Raw genomic sequence first — 20,942 nt, 5'->3', positions numbered from 1 at the left:
GATAAAGAATAATAAGCACCACAGGGCACCAGAACTTCCTCGCCCAGTATACCCCAGCACTCTTTCTTGCTATCCCCCACCACAGTACCACCTGCACTTGCCCTCTGGGCCCCTTTCCCCTGTCAAGCCTGGATGGGTGTGCATCCCTACCAAGCCTGGTCCACCCCAGTCCTCGCGCTTCACATGTGCTCTTCACTCCCTGCTTCCCCTGGCACTTGCCCACCAGGCCTCCCTTTAGCACTTGTCTAGCCCCATTGATCCTCTTTTTACCCTTCCTCCCTGAATTTGTATGCTTCCTCTTGCACCGCACCTCCCTCCCACCCTAGCATTTTCCCTTTTGCCTGACCTACATCTCCCCCACTTCCCACACCCACCCCCCTGCACTTCTTGTTATTGCTCTTGCCTGATCTGAATGGCACAAAGCCTATTAGGACCATTATAGTCCACCCCTCTTTTTTGGCGTGTGGCGCACTGAAACACCATGTTTTGTATATACAAATAACCAATATATAAATAAAACAAATAAAGTCTAACCTCGCTCGAAAGTAGGAATCATGATAAATGGGTGCAGAGAGCAATAGACCAAAGGTTTATGTGCCACAGTGTTAGCCAACATTGAAATAACGGGCGAAGGAATATATCTTGCCAATGTAGATTATGAACATGCACCTGTGGCCTTTGCACATTCAGATCGTGCTGTGGAGGCCCACATGTGGAGGACAACCTAGCACGCATGCATCAATGCAGGAAACAATATGATTGCTGGAAGTGATATATACAGAAACCAGTAAGCCTTTCAACTGCACTCATTCAAGGCATTCTGGAATTTTAGTGTTTGTAAATAAAACAAATATTTGTATTGTTGCTCATTGCACGTATTGCCCTTGCTGCAACAGTCCACCCAGCCTGGTGCAACATCGCCCCTCCCTTCCCGGTCTGTCCATGCCGCCTCTATATATCAAACCACCGATTTGTATACAATTTCTGTTTATTTCACAAAAGAAGAGGCCTGCGTGGCCAAAAAGACTGTACCTCACTATTAATACATTTTTTCTGGCATTTCCCTATTGAAGTATAGGGAAATCCAAGCCTGTCTGCACCTCGCCTAGGGTCATCTTTGAAAGAATACGTAAATGTTGTGGAACCAGGCACACTGATATCATTCCAATGGAAGTACATATGTTCATATGTGGGATAATTTAAATATTTTGTTGTTTTTCACTGAACAGCTTGCCATTAATATTGTTCAATTTTGTGGCATGTGTTCCCAAAACGAAAGTCCCTCCGACACGCTGTAAACGCTGGATGAAGGGTTGAATTGTTATGTGTCCTTGAATCCACTGCACTAACAGTTTGAAGGCCAAAAGGTGTCAAATATCCACAAAGAAGTGATAAGATGCACTATATTGAAAATGTATGTAGCAATGTTAAGTTTCTATTACTGAGATCTGTCTTTTGGAGCAGTTGGTCATCCGTCACATAAGGAGAATGCAAACACAAGGCACAATGTAAGCAGTTTTAAGTAATGTTTATGCAAGTGAGGAAGGCAAGAGTGCTGTATGCTTTACGTTGTGACAGATTATTGTTTTATTTGGCGCAAACAATAGACATTGTATGTGTTAATTGTAACTTAAATTGATAGTTAACATAAATATGTACTGTGTATATACAATTATAAAGTGGGTACTGAAATATTTTTGCAATCTCGATTTTCCATAGTTACATTATACCAATGTATACCAATGTATGCTTGTCGTGGGTAAAGTTTACCGGTCGACAGCTTCTTCAACGGCAAATTTGACAATAATCATCAACAACACATCTGTGATAACCATTATCTGGGACAATCGCCAGACACCAACCTGTCCTTTTGCAGTTGCAGTGAAAAGGAGCAACATGGCAGCCTGTAGGTTCTGAAAATGTGTGGATGTGAAAGTGTTGCATTTGAAACTGAAACCACTAATTTCTTCTCTGTAATGGAATGCCATTTGCGTTGATCATAAATTGGCAATGTAAGTTAATAACTTTCTGTGAAGAATGCAAAGACTGGGACTAATCGATTGATGCATGGAATCAGCATTCTAAGATCAACTGTAGAACCATGCAATGTTCGGGAGCTACAACCTCTATTGAACAAAGTTACCCATGTTTTCGTTGATTTATGACCTCTTTTCAACATTATGTCAAAATTAAAGGTACTTGTTACGCTCCCAACTATTGCTGTTTTCTTCAAAATAAACAGTTTTGATCATTTTTGTGAAAAGAAACAAAAGTTTTGCTTATGTTTGTGGATATTTTCCTGATTCTGCGTTAGATAATGTTATGATGTCGGTGATGACAGGGCACGTTTGGCAACACTACCCACTAACGTTATTAAAATAGGTGGAGCTCATGGTGAGCGTCTAGTGATGTCAGATTGAGGGGTGGGTGATCTGAATTAGTGCTGCAAGGGCACTTGAACTTAGGGCGATGGATCAACAGATAAGCACAAGATGGCGGTGCCTGACTAGTCGTTTTCGCCTGTGTTAAAGTGAGAAAAACTTAGGTGAGCTGCATTGGACATTTTAAGAACAATCGATGTAATCTCTAAAAGGCATGCCCAATCAATTGGGACAACAACATTTCTGATCAAACTACCCCTTTAACACTGATTGTCAATGGACAAAAAAAACAGTGTCAGCAGTATTCAACAAATGCTGAAACCCTCTGGGTTCCATGGTTTCTCCAATCCCCTATTGAACGCTGATTGAGGCTGGCCTATGGAATAAAGGTTTCTGAATTGTGTGAATAATCTCTGGAATACATGAATACCCCAGCCAGTCCATTGGTTTCTTTCTCGCCCTCAGAAAATAAGTTCTGCATTTTTCTCACACACGTATCACAGGAAACTCTCCCACAGAAAAAGGCATGTGCATATCTCACCTCAGCCCCTCAGCTGCATGCTGTGTTCCTTGAGAGAAGATGCATGTACATGCATTTCACTCCAACAAGAGAGCAAAAATGTTTTCCAACCTAGGTAAAATGTGTTGCATATTTATCTCACCGCAGCCAATCCATTGCTTTCTTTGCAGCCCTCAGAAAATAAACTGTGCTATCATCTGACTCAAAGCAGTCACAGTAATTTCTCTGCCTCCAGAAAAAGGATATCAGAAGATGAGTACCGCTAAATTAGGTAACAAGTATTATTATTACAGTGCTTAGAGTTAGAATCCAGCATCAGAACTGTATAAACTGGTATTTTCTTGCAGTTTTGGGTTTTGTATTCATTTGGTGTGATTTTTTGAATCCATGTTTATTTTGTTTCTTGTGGCAGATAGAACATGGGGACTAAAAACTTGTACGAAATAAATTGGAATTTCACAATGAACCTTGCTTGGGAGGGAGTTCTGGGTGGCAGAAGGAAAGCACTTTAAGCATGCCACCTTAGCATTGCTCCATCCTCGTTCTTTTGTACCGTAAATTACCACATGACAAATCCTGTATACTTTGGAAAAACAATCCCGAAACAACTGAGCAGGAGGAGATTGGTGTCATGTCTCCTACGCAGGTGCGGCAGCATACTTGTGGTGGTAAAATTGGATGCTTTCTACCAGTCTACCAGCCTACCACTGCCTGACAAATGTAGCACACCACGGTTCAGGATATTATTTTTTGTGGTTCTCCTGAGGCAGTGCTGGAATATTGCAATTCGCCTGAACTCCTTTTTTGACCACCCTTCCCTGATGTTTGCTGTCTTCCAGAATCCGGCAAGCATGGCTGGTGTAGGCTACTGCTCCTATACTGCTGAACATAAGGAGCCAGAGTTGGTGGTTGCTGCTGCTGCTTAAATCGGCTTGGGGACGTGGAGGAAATTGCCCTTCTCTTCTCCTGCTGCTCTGCTCACCTCCCAATCCCTTCTCTGTCTCCATTTGCAAAAGGAAAACTTTGAAACGAGACATACAGCACACAAGGCATATCTCTTTCCTTCTGCATCCCTCTCTTTCCTCGCTGCCCCCTCTCTCTCAACCTTTCTCTTTCTCTCTTTCTCACTTTCTCTATCTCTCTATCTCTCTGTCTCCCCTTCTCTTTTATAACAGGAAAAAACAAAGGAAACAGCAAAGAAGTGTGTTTTTCACTTTCAGGTTCTCTTAATGGAGCTGGCACTATGCTATTGCATATAGATATCAACGATGCATTAACCCTTTAAGTGCCATGGGTTCCACCCCACAGTGCTAAGGCCTTTTTTGGTGATTTCGGTATGACGCCAATCAATGCCTTGTAACTTTTTTGTTACATTGGATATCTCAGCCAAATTTGGCCCCTTATTTTCCCACATGAAGGCGATCGTAAGGAATCCTAGGTTGCTGTAGTAGGGTGAGAGAAAATAACCGAAAAAGGGAGACCATTTTGTTTTTTTTTCAAAAAATGCCAATAAAATGATGTACAAAGAAGCCTGGGGTTTTTTCCTTGTAGGAGCTAGGAACAAATGTTTTGCTGTGCTGAATTCCCCAATTTCCTGGCTTCAAGCACAGGTTGAGTGGAAAAAATGATTTTGATGTGGTTATCAACCGTTTTGAGAGGTAGGTGATTTTGGCTGTTTTTGCCAATTGGACATGTGTGGACGGAATGGAAGAAAAGGGTAGGAAAAGCGAATTAGAGGACAGAAAGGCATACATTTCTGTAAAGTAGACAAAATTCTAAGTTTAGGAAGGGGTGATTAGCGCAGGTCAGGTTACAACAAAAGGTAGGGAAAATTCCATAGTTTGGGGAAAAAGCAGGAAAATGACCGAAACAAAGGTATGTGGTGGACATGGTTGGCTTGGTACAGCAATGGCTTCTATGAATTTTGAGAAAAACAATGCTCCGGTACATTCCCCCGACTCTTGCTTTAGGAAATCACACATTTTTTGTAGTGTTTCACAAAACAAGAATACCACAAGCCGAAAACTGAGCCAAGGTACACAGGAGTTTTATGCTTATGGCCTGAACAGATGTACTTACTACTTAGCATGTGTAAATCAGGAAAACCAATGTGGTGAGGAACGGCAAGCATACATTTTTTGAAAGAGCACAGGCAGACCTTTTCAAGCGTAGGTGACTTGTGGAGGTTACAAAAGTGTATGGTGCATAAAGCAGTGACTAAATGTAGGGCACATTTGGGAAATTAAAGGGTTGTGTGACAAAGGGCACCAGCAAATGGGTCGAAACATTATGAAAACCACACAAACACAACAAATGTCATACCTTCCCACGTTCCAAAAGGTGTCCCAACGAAAACGGTACCTCACATGTGTGGATGCACCTACCTGGACGCAAAGGGGAAAGCCGAAAACGCGGCTAACCCCAAGTCTTTTCCGACAGCTGAATTTCAGGATTTTCTCAGAAGCGCACACCACACAGATATGGGCCTAGGGTGTCCAAGCCACCAAGGAAAACAGGGAGCCCCATGCATTTCCGAAAAGAAGACACCAGTGGGAATCCGCAGATGTCTGACTTGCGCAATTCGGCCCAAAATGTATTACCCAGAAACCCCGGGAAAGTCTGAAATGTGGCCAAAAAACCCAATTTCTGCGCATTTCACTCGGCTCACCCAGAGAAACACGCAGCCAACAACACATGGCCTAGCTTACCGTGTTCCCACACCTGTACCTATGAAAACGGTATCTTACATGAGTGGGTGTACCTAACAGGGCACCAAGAGGAAAGCCTAAAACACGGCTAACCCCAAGTCTTTTCCAGCAGCTGAATTTCAGGATTTTTCAGAAGCGCACACCACACAGATATGGGCCTAGGGTGTCCAAGCCAGCAAGGAAAACAGGGATACCCATGCATTTCCGAAAAGAGAACACCCGTGGGAATCCGCAGAGGTCTGACTTGTGCAAATTGGCCCAGAATGTATTACCCAGAAATCCTGGTAAATTCCGAAATGTTCCAAAAAAAAAAAACAATTTCCGCATATTTCATTCGGCTAACCTACCCAAACATGCCGCCAACAATGCATGGCCTACCTTCCTGCGTTCCCACAGGTATCCTGACGAAAACTGTACCTCACATGTGCGGGTGCACCTACCTGGGAGCCAAGGGGAAAGCCTAAAAGATGGCTAACCCCAAGTTTTTTCGACAACTGAATTTCAGGATTTTGTCAGAGGCGCACACCATACAGATATGGGCCTAGGGTGTCCAAGCCACCAAGGAAAACAGGGAACCCCCATGCATTTTTGAAAAGAGGACACCCGTGGGAATCGGCAGAATCTGACTTGTGCAAATTGGCCCAGAATATATTACCCAGAAACCCCAGCAAAGTCTGAATTGTGGTGAAAAACCCCCCCAATTTTCACACATTTCACTCAGCTCACCCACCGAAACACGCATCCAACAACACATGGTCTACCTTGCCACGTTCCCACAGGTGTCCTGATGAAAACGGTACCTCACATGGTTGGGTGCACCTAACAGGGCACCAAGAGGAAAGCCTAAGACATGGCTAACCCCAAGCGTTTTCCAACAGCTGAATTTCAGGATTTTTTTCAGAAGCGCACACCACACAGCATAGAAAAAGCTGTAAACGAAACAAAAAACATTTCTTACCTACCGTCACCCCAGCAAAAACAAATCTACATTAATACTTTGCAATCACGGCCCCTCATGCAAGCCATCCCTGGTGGTCTACTGAACCTGAACCCTCCCAATGAAAACACATTTGGCCCTTCCTAGGGGCAGAAATGTGCCCACAGGGAGGGCTACATAAGGTGCCCCCTCACACTCCATTTGGGGTGGGGAAGAGGCCCACCCCAAAACTTCAGACAGGCCCCCCAATGGATGGGGAAGTAGGGTTTGGGCACCATGGGGGCAGATTGGCACACCAATGTGCCCATCTGCGCCAAGGGAAGTTTGGTAAACAAAGAAAAAAACTGAAAATGGTACACTACACTTTAGGGGGGGCTGAGGGGCACCCTACACCTCCGAGGAATTTTCTAATGTAAAGGGGGGTCTCCCTTTTCCATAAAAACAATTCCCTGGTGGTCTAGTGGGGGGCACTCGCCCAACACCATCCATGCTTTTCCCTTATTTATTTTCTCCTTGGGCCCATTCCCTAGAGGCAGATGGTCACCCGTATGCCCCAGCGGGGCCCTAAACTGCAGGCCCCATTCTTTGGGGGGCCTGCCCACTATTCCTGGTGCCCCCTCCAATTGGATGGGGGGCTACCTCATGTACTCCTGCCTGGGGGCAGAAATCTGCCCCCAGGGGGGGCTACAAGGGGTGCCCCCCATTTCCACCTGGGGTGGGAGGGAGAGGGCCACCACCCTTTTATATATAAAAAAAAGACATGGTGGCTAGTGGGCCCCCCAGGCAGTGCATATCCCAGGGGTTGGATTACTGTTTTGTGTGATCCTTGCTGCCAAAAAGGGTGAGCTATCTCGTCCTTGGCAACCTGGAGGTAATCCCAAAGACGAGATACCTCATCCTTGACACTTAAGGGGTTAAGGTGTAGCTTCCCTCCTTGTATTTTGTGACTGGCATCATGCATTTTATCTATTGACTTTGACTTCGCAACTATGTATAGTTGCCGCCATGCAACATGTGGCGGGCACCATTTATGTGCCTACCGATTTTGACTATGCAACTGGGTGTAGCTGCCGCCATGCAACATGTGGCTGGCACCATTTATTTGCCTTCTGATTTTGACTATGCAAGTGTGTGTAGTTGCCGCTGTGTAAAATGTGGCTGACACTATATACTTGTCCACTAATCTTCTATATACACTGTAAACACTTATTATTACTGTACCGTGACTGTATTCTTTTAGTTTTAGCGCCTTGATACTCCAGGGATACTATGGTGCGCTTTATAAATGTCAAAATAAAAATAAATAAATAAAAAGGCAAATCGACACATTTCAAGTAAATAGTTTCCTATAGTTCAAAAAATACTAAGATGATTTGAATTGTGTCCATTGTCTTTATCCCAAATCAAACCAGAGCGATCTATTGGTTCTAACTGGATTGAGTCGATTCAAGCCGACTATAATTCGGATTTGACATGGCATCATCTGAAAGCAGTGCCCCTACCAACACCACAGGCAGCATTGGAATTGTCTGAGGAAGTTCTGAGGCATAGCTTATCTGACGAACTGCAGTCAATGTATATTTTGTTGGAAAGGTGTGCTGCTAAAAAAAAAGTCCTCATGAGGGGTCTGACAATAAAGACTCACAAGATTTCTCATCCGCCTACCCATTGAATGAAAATGATCGCCATGTTGATGATATTAATTGTGATGATCACCATCATCCCATGCACTATCATCCCATGAGAAGAGGTGGGGTCACCATTTTTGCTAGACCCTAGTGCCCAGGGGATGGAACAGATTACCATCTCAGTTGATCATTATGAAGTACAACATGGGGCAATTCTTATGTTCAACTTGTACATGGAGGACAGAAGGACCAGCCAAAGGAGCGTTTTAAAAAACAGTAAGTAATCCCAGAGGACATACAGAATGCCATCACAGCATCTGGGAAACACAGGGGACAGCAATGTGCCAGACCCTGTCTCTCCAATGACTCTCTGACCAAGGTAGTAACTCTGGAAAGTCAGAGAATGGGATATCCAATATAGGCAGCAACTTATGGGGCCAGATGTTGTCTGGAATACTGTTTAGGGTGGAGTTGTCCTTGGCGGTGCTCCAGAAAGCAGTTGACAGGGATCGACCACAGCCACATCAAGGACACGAATCAGAAAGTCTCCACGCCAGTCATCCAGACAACGCCCCTCCCTGCCCTATTATGTGGGGTATGGATTTGAAGGGGTGTGCTGGGGTTGTTTCTGTAGGTTGGGGTGGGAAGGTGGAGATGTGTTTTGTGTTTGTTTCTGTAGATGGGGTTAAGGGTTGAGGGTTATGTTGTGATTGTTTCTGGTGGTGGGGTGGAGAGGTAGAAGTGTGTGTTGGGGATGTTTCAGTGGGAAGGACTGGGTGAGGAAGGATCTGTTGAAATTTATATGTAGTTTTAGAGAGCATGTGCATCAATAAATAGATGTTGAAAAATGTGTAAGTCAGGAACATCTTATTGCAGTCCTCATTTATTTGTTTACTTGGCATTTGTATAGTGCACCAAACCCGGAGACATCAAGGTGCTGGTTTCATCATACGCATTTTGTGAGTAATACTTATGATGCAGATTTGCAGAAGAGTAAGACAGTTACAGGATGCAGTTACATGGATACATGGATACAGTGCTTACAGTGTTGTTCATTTATAGATCTTGTGTAAACAGCCATGTTTTGAGGCATTTGCGTAATGTCCGCTGAGAGGGTTCGCTTCTTAAGGGTAGTGGTGAGGCATTCCAGTGTTTGGCAGCCCCTACCGGGAAACTGTTGCCCCCGCTTTCTAGTTTGAATCAAGGGATGGAGATCAAGTGTGTCAAGTGTGACTGGGAGGACCTGGATGGTCAATTGGACTGTGATTTTGTAAATGTACTGGCTAAATATCTTGGTGCCATGTTTGAGAGGCATTTGTGTGTTATGGTGAGAGTTTTGAACAGGATGCGTTCTTGCACAGGAAGACAGTGAATATCTTTTCTCGCCTGCGAAATGTGTTCTTTTTGTAGGGATGTTAAGTGCTGCTCTTACCGCATTGTTTTGAATAATTTGTAATTTATTTATGGTACTCATGGAAGAACCTACAATGGTGTTGTAGTAGTCAAGCCTAGAGACAATCAGCGCTATGGCAATTGTGATACAGTTGTCTGCAAGAGGATGGGTCTGCAGGCACTGACAAGTTTAGTAGTATAGGCCACCGACGAAGCAATTGTGATAACCTGTCTAGTTAGAGATAGTGACGAGTCTAGGTAGACCCCTAATGTTTTGACTGATTTGGAGACAGGGATGGTGTTACCATCAATGATGAAGAATTTATATGCTCTGTCAAGTTTGTTTATTAGAGACTGGAAGCCGATAAGGAGCAACTCTTTTCGTCATTGAGGCATAGGGAATGTGTCGTCATCCATTGAATGACTTGCTATATTGCACCTAGTGTGTTGGAGTCAGTGTCATAGGTACCTGAGATGGGTAGGCAGATTTGGGTATCATCCACATAGTTGGTGTAGAAGATGCCAATGGAATCCAGCAGGTCGAAGAGGGGCTTCGTGAAGATGTTATATAAGGTTGGCGAGACACGGGAGCCTTGAGGGATTCTGCAAGTAACTGAGGCTGGAGAGGCAAAAGCCAAGGTAGAAAAACTCTCATTGTTCAGTTAGATAGAAAGGGTGAGATCCAGACTATTGCTTTAGAGGAAAAGTGTCCTGCTGTGGAGAGGTGTTGACATAGAATTGTATGGTCCACCAGATTGAAGGCGGCTGTGAGTTCTAGTAAGAGGAGGATACCTAGTTTACCATTGTCTTTTATCTCATCCATTTGTATTTTTTAGTCTAGGAGAGCAGATTATGTTCCATGCCCTGGTCAGTATCCAGAATTAAGTTATCCCTAGGTTTTTGCTTCAATAATGTTTTGGATCTGTAGATAAGCAGCCCTGTCCAATATTTTAAGTAGGAAAGGGGCAGTTGTGATAGAGTGGTAGTTAGTAGGTATATTTGGGTGTAAGGTAGGTTTCTTGAGAAGGGGTAGGATCCAAGTATCTTTTAGGTTGGTTGGCACAGTGCCAGAGAAGAAAGATGAGTTAATGAGTGAGGTAATGAATGGGGCAAGCTCTGTTGCATAGTCTTTGATGACTGGGGCTGGGCAGATGTCTCCTTGACATCTGAATGTTTTTAAGCCTTTGATGATTTTGGTTATGTCATGGATGGAGACCGGTTTGAACTCAAATCGGTATGTAAGACGGGGAGGAGTTGGTTACGTTTTTGGAGCAGGTGGAGCATCGTGGTAGTTAGTGAGTTCTACACATCGATAGTGTTTTCTGCTTGCGATTCCTATACACCTGTCTCCTTGCAAAGGGTTACATGAATGAGACATGTTTGCAGTTCAGGTCACCTTTGATGTTAGTAAATTGGACAATTTGATAGGTCCGCCATTTGATGTCACTGCTGGCATTCAGTGTGGTTAGTAAGTGATGTGAACAGGGGATTCTGAAGAAGGTCATGTGATACCGTGCAACATGTCAACCGAGACCTGGAATATACCGGTGGCACAGAAATGTAATATGAAAAAAAGGGGGGAAAGGCAGGCACCAAGTTACAATATTTATTGTAATTGTAATTTAAGATCTGGGGAGCTGACCAATGTCCAAAGACACATGGACCCAATAATTGCCACACGAGGAATACTGGGTGTAAGACAACTCAGCTAATCAGTCGCTCACACACTGAACCCAAGATGGGGTTGCTTTAGTCTTTATAACAAGCTTGAGAAATTATTCTGTGAAAAAGTTCCAATGTTTTCTGGCTGAATTGCTGTTTGGAAGTAAAGACAAACTCTTAAGTGCGCTCAATCAAATACATTATTTAATTCTTGAACAGAAGAGGAGGCCAACTGTGGCCTCAATGTGTCGAGTGCTCTATTGCCAATGCATGTTGGAATTCTATACTTCTTCATCAGGGCAGAGACCTCTATAAAATCACAACATCAATTCATCAAACAGTAATATGATAAGATATTAAAGTTATCAATGTTAAATCAATAATGATAGGAACATGTACATACCACAGTTCGAAAGTTCAGCCCAATATGAACTCATGTGGGTAAGGAAAAAAGAAACAAAGACATAATTATGCAGTAATGTATCTACGGGTGTCATGATATATCCGATATCTGTTTGATCCAAGTAAGGAAAGTACGTCAGTCGTGTGACCAGCCGGCCTGGGATACTGAGACTTTTTTTGAGAAGTGTTATGTAGCTCCGTGTTCCAACTCTCTAAAATTCAAACAGAAATGAGTATGTCAATATGACATCATCAGCCTGATTCATGGAATTATTTGCGTGAAAAACGCAGATTTGCGTGCCTTTCTGCCTGAAAATCCTTGTTTGAAGTATGGGGATTTTCGGGCAGAAAGGCGCGCAAATCTGTGTTTTTCACGCAAATAATTCCATGAATCAGGCTACTAGTCGTTACTGTAAAGTGTCTCAAAAACTTTGCCTAAGTAAAACACTTACCTGCACTGTCCGTGCTTGTGTAATGCGCTGTGCAGACTAACAGACAAATTCCAATAGTTTACCAAATGTTCTTTTGAGTCGTTGCCATGGTGCCTGCAGAGACGCCCAGGCTCGGCACATTGGTGGGTGTGTCCAAGTCCAGTGCGCCTTGTGTCCCGACGTCAGAAAAAGTGCTGAGATCGAGACGTGCAGGGCTCCACAAGTAGAACATTAATGAAAATAAATGTGAAGTCCATAATTCATTGCCTTCAAATCTGTTCAAACTGATAATAGATAAGTAACGCGTGATTCTGCAGGCTTCATATATGGGCCTGCCCTCTTAAAGTTAAGTGCAGAAGCGTCCATGACAACGCTGACACTGCCATGGTAACTGTAACTGAAATTGACAGGTATGAAGTAAATGCTAACGGGAAACTGAACCCACTCGGCTAATTATAGTCAGATAGCTTGTGTCAAAGAAAAAGTCAACTTGAAAACTTAAACAGGTGAACTAATTGTCTAACCTATGTGTAGTTCGGAAAGTCGAACAATAAATTCTGCTCAGAGTGGAACCCAATGTGTCCATAAAATATAGCAAGGAAATACACAATTACGAATGGATGTAAAACACAAGCCTGACTGTCTATAATAAAACTTAATTACAGCAACTAGATTAACCCTCACCAGGTCAAAATCTAATCGGCAGTAAAATGTAGTTTGTTTGTATTCGGTACAACTACACAAGTAGATCCTTGGTCTTATAACGCATACAGTGTTATCAGTAGAAGGATAAAGTGTCTAATCAAACTGCAATGTTCAAGCAAATCTCATTATGTATTTGTAAAGTGTGTGGATTAAAGTGATGTACTGAAATAAAACACAATACTGTCAGCAGTGTGTCATCATAATGAACATGTTTCAGATCCTGACTGTTCGATCTTGTAGTGGAACTGTGCACATGTAACTTATGCCAGTAACTATAATAGTACTATAATCAGAGCAATATATTGTGATTATGCATATGTTTCAGATCTCAGATGTACAATCCGGTTGTAGAATCGTGCACATGTAGCATTAGGATAAAATGACTAGTGTAATTGCTTCAATCAGAAACGCATTGTGGAGCCAACACACTATACACAGTAACCACACAAGTATAGTATGTAGACTGTATATCTTCTTGTGAAGACCTCTTGTGTTGATAGATTAAATGTAGCACAAGAAGTTGATTTCTTCGTTCATGCCATGAGGGCTCAAAGACCTCAACCGGTCTATCCAAAGGGACTCTCTCCTGTCGAATTTGAGGTTAATGTCCTCATGGGGATTGTTCATAGTGACCACCTCCAGAATTTGGAACCTTATTTGTGACAAAGTATGTCTCTTTTCAGCCCAATGTCTTGCCACTGCAGAGTTCATGTTTGAATTCCTAATGCATGATCAGTGCTCGTTCCATCTGGTCTTAGCCATACATTTAGACTTGCCTATATAGCATAGACCACAAGGGCATTTAATCACGTAGATACTGTTGCTGCTATCACATGTTACATAGCTTTTAAGTTTAATCCCTGCACCTGTATGAGGATGGTTAATCGTGTCACCTTTATTAATAAAACCACAGTTTGAACAATGTAGACAAGGAAATGTACCAATTTGTTTGGTGATGAGTCCCTTGGTCAGTGGCTTTGTTGAGATTAACTTGTCCCTGAGGTTTCTACTCCTCTGGTAGGCAAATATCGGTGGTTCTTTAAATAAATGTTGTACTATAGCTACACAGGTAATTATTTGCCCATTCTTATTGATGATGCTCTTAATGCGATGGCTTTGCAGCGAAAATGTGGACACCAAGACCAGTGGAGGCATGCTCTTAACTTCCTTTTTTTGTGATAACAAAAGTTCACGATTTATGAGATTTATCCTGGCGGTAGCTTTCTGAATGTCGGTTTTCTTGTATCCACGTGCTAAGAATTTCTTGCCCATTTCTGAGTGTGCTCTTTTGCAATCATCAGGATCAGTCACTATCCGTTTGACCTGGAGGAGATGACTGAAAGGCAGGGTAAGAATCAAACTTGGCAGGTGGAAACTCAGTCGGTGGAGCAAAGTGTTCCTATCAGTATCCTTCCTGTATAGATTGGTGTTATATCCGTCATCATCAATTCTGATTTTCACTACAAGGAAGTATTTCTCGGTGTTGGAGATTTCATGGGTGAAATGGATCCTGGGATCAATGCTATTCAGGTAGATAAAAAACTCCTTAAGATCTAATTTTGTGCGGGACCAGATTCCAAAAATGTCATCTATATACCTGATCCATAGGTGTATGTTTCTCTTCCAGGTGTTGTGTTACAAAACATGGTCTGATTCAAATTCAAACATAAAACAGTTGGCATACGTGGGTGCCATGATGGGCCCCACAGAGGTTCCAGAGAATTGTACGTAAAATGTGTCCTTGTACTGAAAGTATGAAATTTCAGCAATAAATTGCAACAGAACCAGGATGAATTATTTCTGTGCTTGTATTTCTTCTGTTCAAGAATTAAATAACTTGTGAGTTTGTCTTTACTTCCAAACTGCAATTCAGACAGAAAATATTGGAACTTTTTCGCATAATAATTTCTGAAGCTTGTTATAAAGGCTACAGCAACCCCATCTTGGGTGCAATGTGTAAGCGACTGATTAGCTGAGTGGTCTTACACCCAGTTTTCTTGTGTCAGAAAGGTAATATGGCCACCAATAGGGGGTGGGAGGGCACTAGAGAGCCCGACAAAGATGGCCGCAAGCCCGTGAGCTCTGCACCACCTAACTGAGATCCGGAACGATAATTGGTAGATTCCTCTGTTGGAACCTTTCAACATGCACATAAACTGCAGCAGTAACCATCCTGGCATGACCTGAGAAAGAATCTGGTGAAAATAGGACCCGAGGAACTCTGATACCGGGTCTGTAAAACGGTGTGCAGACAACCAGGAGTCCCCAGAAGGTGGGGAGGAGGAGACCTTGGGTTACACACGTGGCCTTCTCTGGGACAGCGGAGTATGGAAGACGTCAGACTGGTGGGGGAGGCAGGAATACCCCTGCATACCGACCTCTCGGTAAAAACAGGCATAACAAGCTGAGGGGAGACCAGCATCCTGACAAGAAGAGGAGGCGGACCACCTGCCTACTAGACCTCCTTCTGACAGCACTGAGCACTCGTTGGGCAAGCCCGCGAAGTGCACCAGGAAACATTCCTGCATGAAATACTGTGGCACGGCAACCCGCCCAGCAGCAACCACAACCCTGCATAACAACCGGGGTAGATTCGACCACGGATTGCCGAGGGAGATGAGGGGCAGGACCTGTTGCAGGGCCCCAGGTGGCACTGGAAGGACCGCAGAGGCTGGAATGTGTGGAATGCCTGGCGAGTTGGGGGTAGACCCTGGCCTCAACGATTCCCTCCCACAGAGCAGGAAGTGGCGCATTACTGCATGGGTGCAGAGCTGAACGAATACACTCCATGGTGTCGAGAGTGCAATGGACATTCCGGTCTGCACCCGAGAACATGGTAGGGCGCAACCCATTCAGGAACTGGGTCAGAGACCATGCCATATACTCCATATCATAGGAACGTTAGCACACAAAACAATAAAGCTACGTAGTGCATCACCAGTCGAGGAATTACATATAACTACAAAAAGGGGAAACGCCCACACAGAGAACAAGGCTGGAAGAGAGAAAGTGCATAAACCACTGTGTATCCTCTCAGGGAAGGCACAAGTGCTGAAAGTGGTGGACCTGCATCTGTCCTGCAGAAACCTGGCATGAAGAGCGGTAGTCATATCCCCGAGACTATCATAACACTGAGAGGCTAGACACCTTGTTGAGCGCATCATACATGTTAGGACCGGCTGGACACCCCAAATCACCTACAGGTAGCAAGCGAGAACCTGGCTTGGGGTCCTCCAGGAGACACAACTGCCTAGAGATCAATATCCACTGCATTGGTCATTTATCATACAGACCGGGTGTGCACACTCACCAACTCCGAAACAGATACCCGGACCTACGGGTGATCACCAGGATCACCAGACTCAGGCAGGTCACTTTCACGCTACAGCAAACTGGATTACTCTAAGGCCCATGACAGTGAAGGCTGTGGGGTGAACCTGCCCACGGTCACCACTGTAGACTAGCTAGGACGTACAGCGAACTACCTGGGAAGTGGAAAGTGCTCACCTGGATATCACGGACGGCGCAGCGGCAGAAGAGGCACATAGGAGAGGGCACCGAACAAAACCATGGGGTCCTGGCTTAAACTATGAAACGAATCTCGACGATGTCCCTCGTTGGAAGAGCAAAGCAACATAAACCTGGGCGAAGCAGTCGGGACCAATCGCCTGAACAACGCTGCACCGGCAGTAGCGGACAACCTCTATAAGGCAAGCGCCTGCGGTGCCGGTGACCACTCGCACACCAGTTATCCTGGCCCCTGGTGATGTCCAAATCAGGTAAAGGTGGCAAACACCAGGCCAAATTGCACTTTGAATCAGCCGCTCAAGCTAAAAACAATAGTACAATGGAAACCACGTCCGAAGTGCGCTCCCAGGCCCCGGTGCAAGACCCAGCAGGCGCATTCCAAGACAGTAAAGAGATGGTCACACAGCCGCAATCCAGAATCCAATCCTTGGATGGTAAATTAGACTCCCTGACCTGCAATGTAGACCACATGCAGGTTCACTTAGACAAGCACAGCGAGCGACTGGATGAGGCAGAAAGGAGGGTCTCAGAAGTGGAGGACATCTCCACCTCCAGAGAAATGTCTGAGGTGAGAAGAGCTCTGAAGGAACTCGTGGAAAAGCAGGACAATCTGGAATCCAGATGGAGAAGGAATAACATCAGGATCATATGTCTCTGGGAGCATACCGACCAGAAAGATATGGAAACCATGCTAGAAGAAATTCTGCATGAAGCTCTGGGACCCGAAGGATTTTCGGAACAAAGCATTGTGGAAAGGGCACACAGGATACCAAGAAGTAGGAGACCCATCCCAGGGGCACCACCACGGCCGTGATAGCATGACTGCTTAATTATCGGGACTGGGATGTAGCACTACGTAAGGCTCGGGAGATAGGAACAGTTCCATTACAAAGACAGAATAATCTAACTATTCCCAGACTTCTCGGACAAAGGTACAAGCATCAAGGAAGACGTTTCTGGAGGTCAAGAAATTACTGCGGGACCGAGAAATGAAGTATGCAATGCTGTTTCCGGCTAAACTGTGAGTTGAGTACAATGGCCGGACGAACTTCTTCAACACCCCAGAGGAGGCTACAGCGTTTTTGTAATCACTACCGAGGAGCCCCAGACTACGTGGGAATAATGACTGATCAAACCTAATGAGAATATATCCTTTTGTAGCGTTTTAGCTGTGCTGTTAACAGTGATATGCCTTCGATATGACAGGAGGATATATGGTTAATCTGAAGTGTTAGGAGGTCGGACTCATAGCGGTCCCCTGAGCAGAGACTTGTTAGGGCACATGGTCAACGAAAGGGGACAGCTGAATAGTTGGGGTGGTCAGCACAGAGGGAGAGAAGCAAGCTCAGGGAGGGGAGAAGGGAAGGGGGTGACTCAGGGATCACTGACGTGTTGGGGTTGTTGGTGGGGGTGGGGAGGAAACAAGGTATACCTACTACATCACTTATACCAGACCCGACATCCAGTGGGTCCGGGCAATGGGAACAAACCATGAGTCACCAACCAGTCACACAACGGGTTGAGCATGGGAGTAATACAAGGTCAACACTGACATTCCTGGGCACACGGGCACCACTGAAAGAGCGCTGGCTATATATGTCACATGTAAGACATGGCTGCACTTAAACTCTGCCCATGGAATATAAGGGGGTTGAAATGCCCCACCAAACGCTGGAAAATACTACTGTATACGCAGCGACATCAAATAGGAATTGCTTTTTTACAAGAAACCCATCTCATTCCAGAAATGCAACCTAAATTTGGGAAAGCTTGGGGTTGCCACAGGTATTTCTCTTCGTATTTGTCATATGCAAGGGGAAGGGTGAGCACCCTAATATACAGTAATGTGGGGTTCCATCAGACCACAGTAGCAAAGGATGTGGGAGGGAGAGGTCTTATTGTTTAAGGCACTATTCAAGGGGAGTTGTACACGCAAATAAACTACTGTGGCCCCAATCTAGACACAGTGGATACGCTGGAATGGGTGGATTGACAACTTGGGCAGCTACCTCCTGGGAAGATCATTTGGGCTGGGGACTCCAACACAGTGATGCAACCGGCGCTGGACTGAACCGGGAGCTCTCAGGGATCAGGGAATAGAGGGACTAACAGGCTACAGGGTATGGCCATCTTGTGGGACATCGCTGATGTGTGGAGAATTTGCAATGAAGCAGAGAGACAACATACATGTCATTCGAGCCCTCACAACTCGGCATCCAGGATAGACTTTTCCCTAGTATCGAATTCTCTAATGGATCAGGTTGTGGATGTGGGTTTACATGCACACACTCTGTCCGATCACGCCCCTGTCGTGCTGGAAGTGAACCTATCTGGTAGGAAGTGAGGAAGACTTCCCTGGCACTTCAAGAGCGAGGGACTTACCGATATAGTTTTCCGTGAAAGTATAGCCGCAGCGATAGACGCTTACTTTGAAGTAAACGTGCGCTCAGTGCAGTCAGCTGGGAATCTCTAGGAAGGTTTTAAGTGTGTGATAAGAGGGGAATATATTTCCAATGAAACTGGGATTCTTAGGCAAATTAGACGAGAACTAGAACTCAAGGAAGGCAGACGGCATCTCAGAACCCCACAGATTGAGAACAAGTCAAAATTCGAGTCCAGCTACAAGAGTTTTAAGAATTAGCACTACGGGAGATGCAGTATATCAGTAGTCAGACTAACGTGCGCCAATTTGGGGATGGGCATAAACCAGGCCGAACACTGGCTAGAGCAACCAGAATGGATGAACAGCACGGCAAGATTCAGGCCATTATGGATGATCAAGGAAAAGGCTGATTCAAAGACACCGAAATAGTACTTGCAGTTCTTCAATTTTTATAGTCATCTATATTCCTCAAAGATACGGGCCTCTCACTCCGACATATAGGAAAACCTGGAGCAGGTGGCCTTGCACTGGTGCTCCGAGGACCAAAGGGAACTGCTGAACCACCCGCTGGCCTTAGCCGAAGTGCTGACTGCCATTAAGTCTTTACCAAACGGGAAATCGCCGGGACCCGATGGGTTCACGGCAGAATTCTATAAATACTGTGCTGAGAAGCTAGGGCCCCACCTGTTGAATATGTATCAACACAGTTTGGAGAGTGCATCGCTGCCGGACACTCTGAGGGAGGCGGTGGTCGTAGTATTGTTAAATCCAGACAAGCCCAGCAAAGAATGCTCGTCTTATCTTATCATTAATTAATTTTGACAAGTGGGTCAAGCCCCTTATAAAAAACCATCACTAAACCCAAACATCACTAAACCCAAACATTCCAACTACTGCCCTATCCCACTGTGCCATTCCATTTATGCTAAAAAATCCTAGATAAAGCAGCATATATTCAAATTCAGAAGCACCTCGAAACTCACAACCTACTAGGCCTCCGCCAATCACGCTTCAGACCTAGACAGGCACTGAGACGAGACAGCCCTGCTAGATTTGAAGATCCAGATGGACAAGGCCAAATATAAGGCCACTCCTCCCTTATCTTACTCCTGGACCTCTCTGCTGCCATCAATTTGATTGACCACAGTATTTCTAACCTTTCACCTAACCTCATCAGCCTCCTTTTCACCCAATGCAGCCAAATGGATCCAATCCTTCCGCTCTGACAGATCTAGGAGGGTTCAGCCACTGCCTATGCAGAGCCATCTCACATTACTTGTGGAGTCCCTCAAGGCTCATGTTTCTCCCCCACACTGTATAACATCTTTACTAAGATGCTATTCGACCTCCTTGATGACATGGAAGTCCCTTATACCAACTACGCTGATGATACTCAGTTCCTCATCATGCTTTTCAGGCTCCTACGAGAAGGACTCCACCCGCCTAAATGAAATTTACAGCAAAATACAAGATTGGAAGGCCAAGCACGGTCTTTCTCTAAATGATGACAAAACCGAGCTCCTACTCATCGTCTCCAGACAATGCCTCAATAAACTCAACCCACAATACAAGTCCTTTAATATCGACGATAACCTTATCAAGGTCTACCTCGACTCAACCCTTTCACTTGCAAGACAGGTTAATGCTACAGCATCCTCTTCGGCCTACACAGCAAAACTAATAACTGCCTGTAGACCATTATCCACCCAGAGTTGTATTATAGTAGCCAGAGCTTTGATACTATCAAATTAGACTATTGTAATTCCCTCTACCTTGGCACAAGCAAGCAAAACCTCCACAAACTCCAAAACCTGCAAAATAATGCCCTCCGCGCAGCACTAAACATTCCATGCTCTGACCATATCTCCCAAGCCAGACAGATGGCTCCCCATAAAAAAACAGAATTACCTTCGGAACTCTCATGATTACGCACAAATGTCTCAACAACATCGCCCCCAAATACCTGGCCGATAAATTCTGCAAAAAGTCTACCACTAGACCTACCAGAGAAAACTATGCCCACTGCCTCAGCATTCCCAAATATAGACTCCAAAACTCAGGTGGAACCAGCCTCACAGTCCTGGCTGCTAAAACATGGAATTCCATGCCCCCCCAGTGCTTAGAGACGAACACTCCTTCCCAACCTTCCGCTTCAAAGTCAAAACCTGGCTTTTCTCCATGATCCTAGCTACGTAAAACACCAAGCAACTAGTACCATGACCACATACTGTATATTTTGTAAAATGTGTATAACAGTACTCTGTT

Source organism: Ambystoma mexicanum, chromosome 2q (assembly GCF_040938575.1).
Source record: "Ambystoma mexicanum isolate Mex_15411 chromosome 2q, UKY_AmexF1_1, whole genome shotgun sequence".
Classification (NCBI taxonomy): domain Eukaryota; kingdom Metazoa; phylum Chordata; class Amphibia; order Caudata; family Ambystomatidae; genus Ambystoma; species Ambystoma mexicanum.
This window is presented reverse-complemented; position numbering follows the sequence as displayed.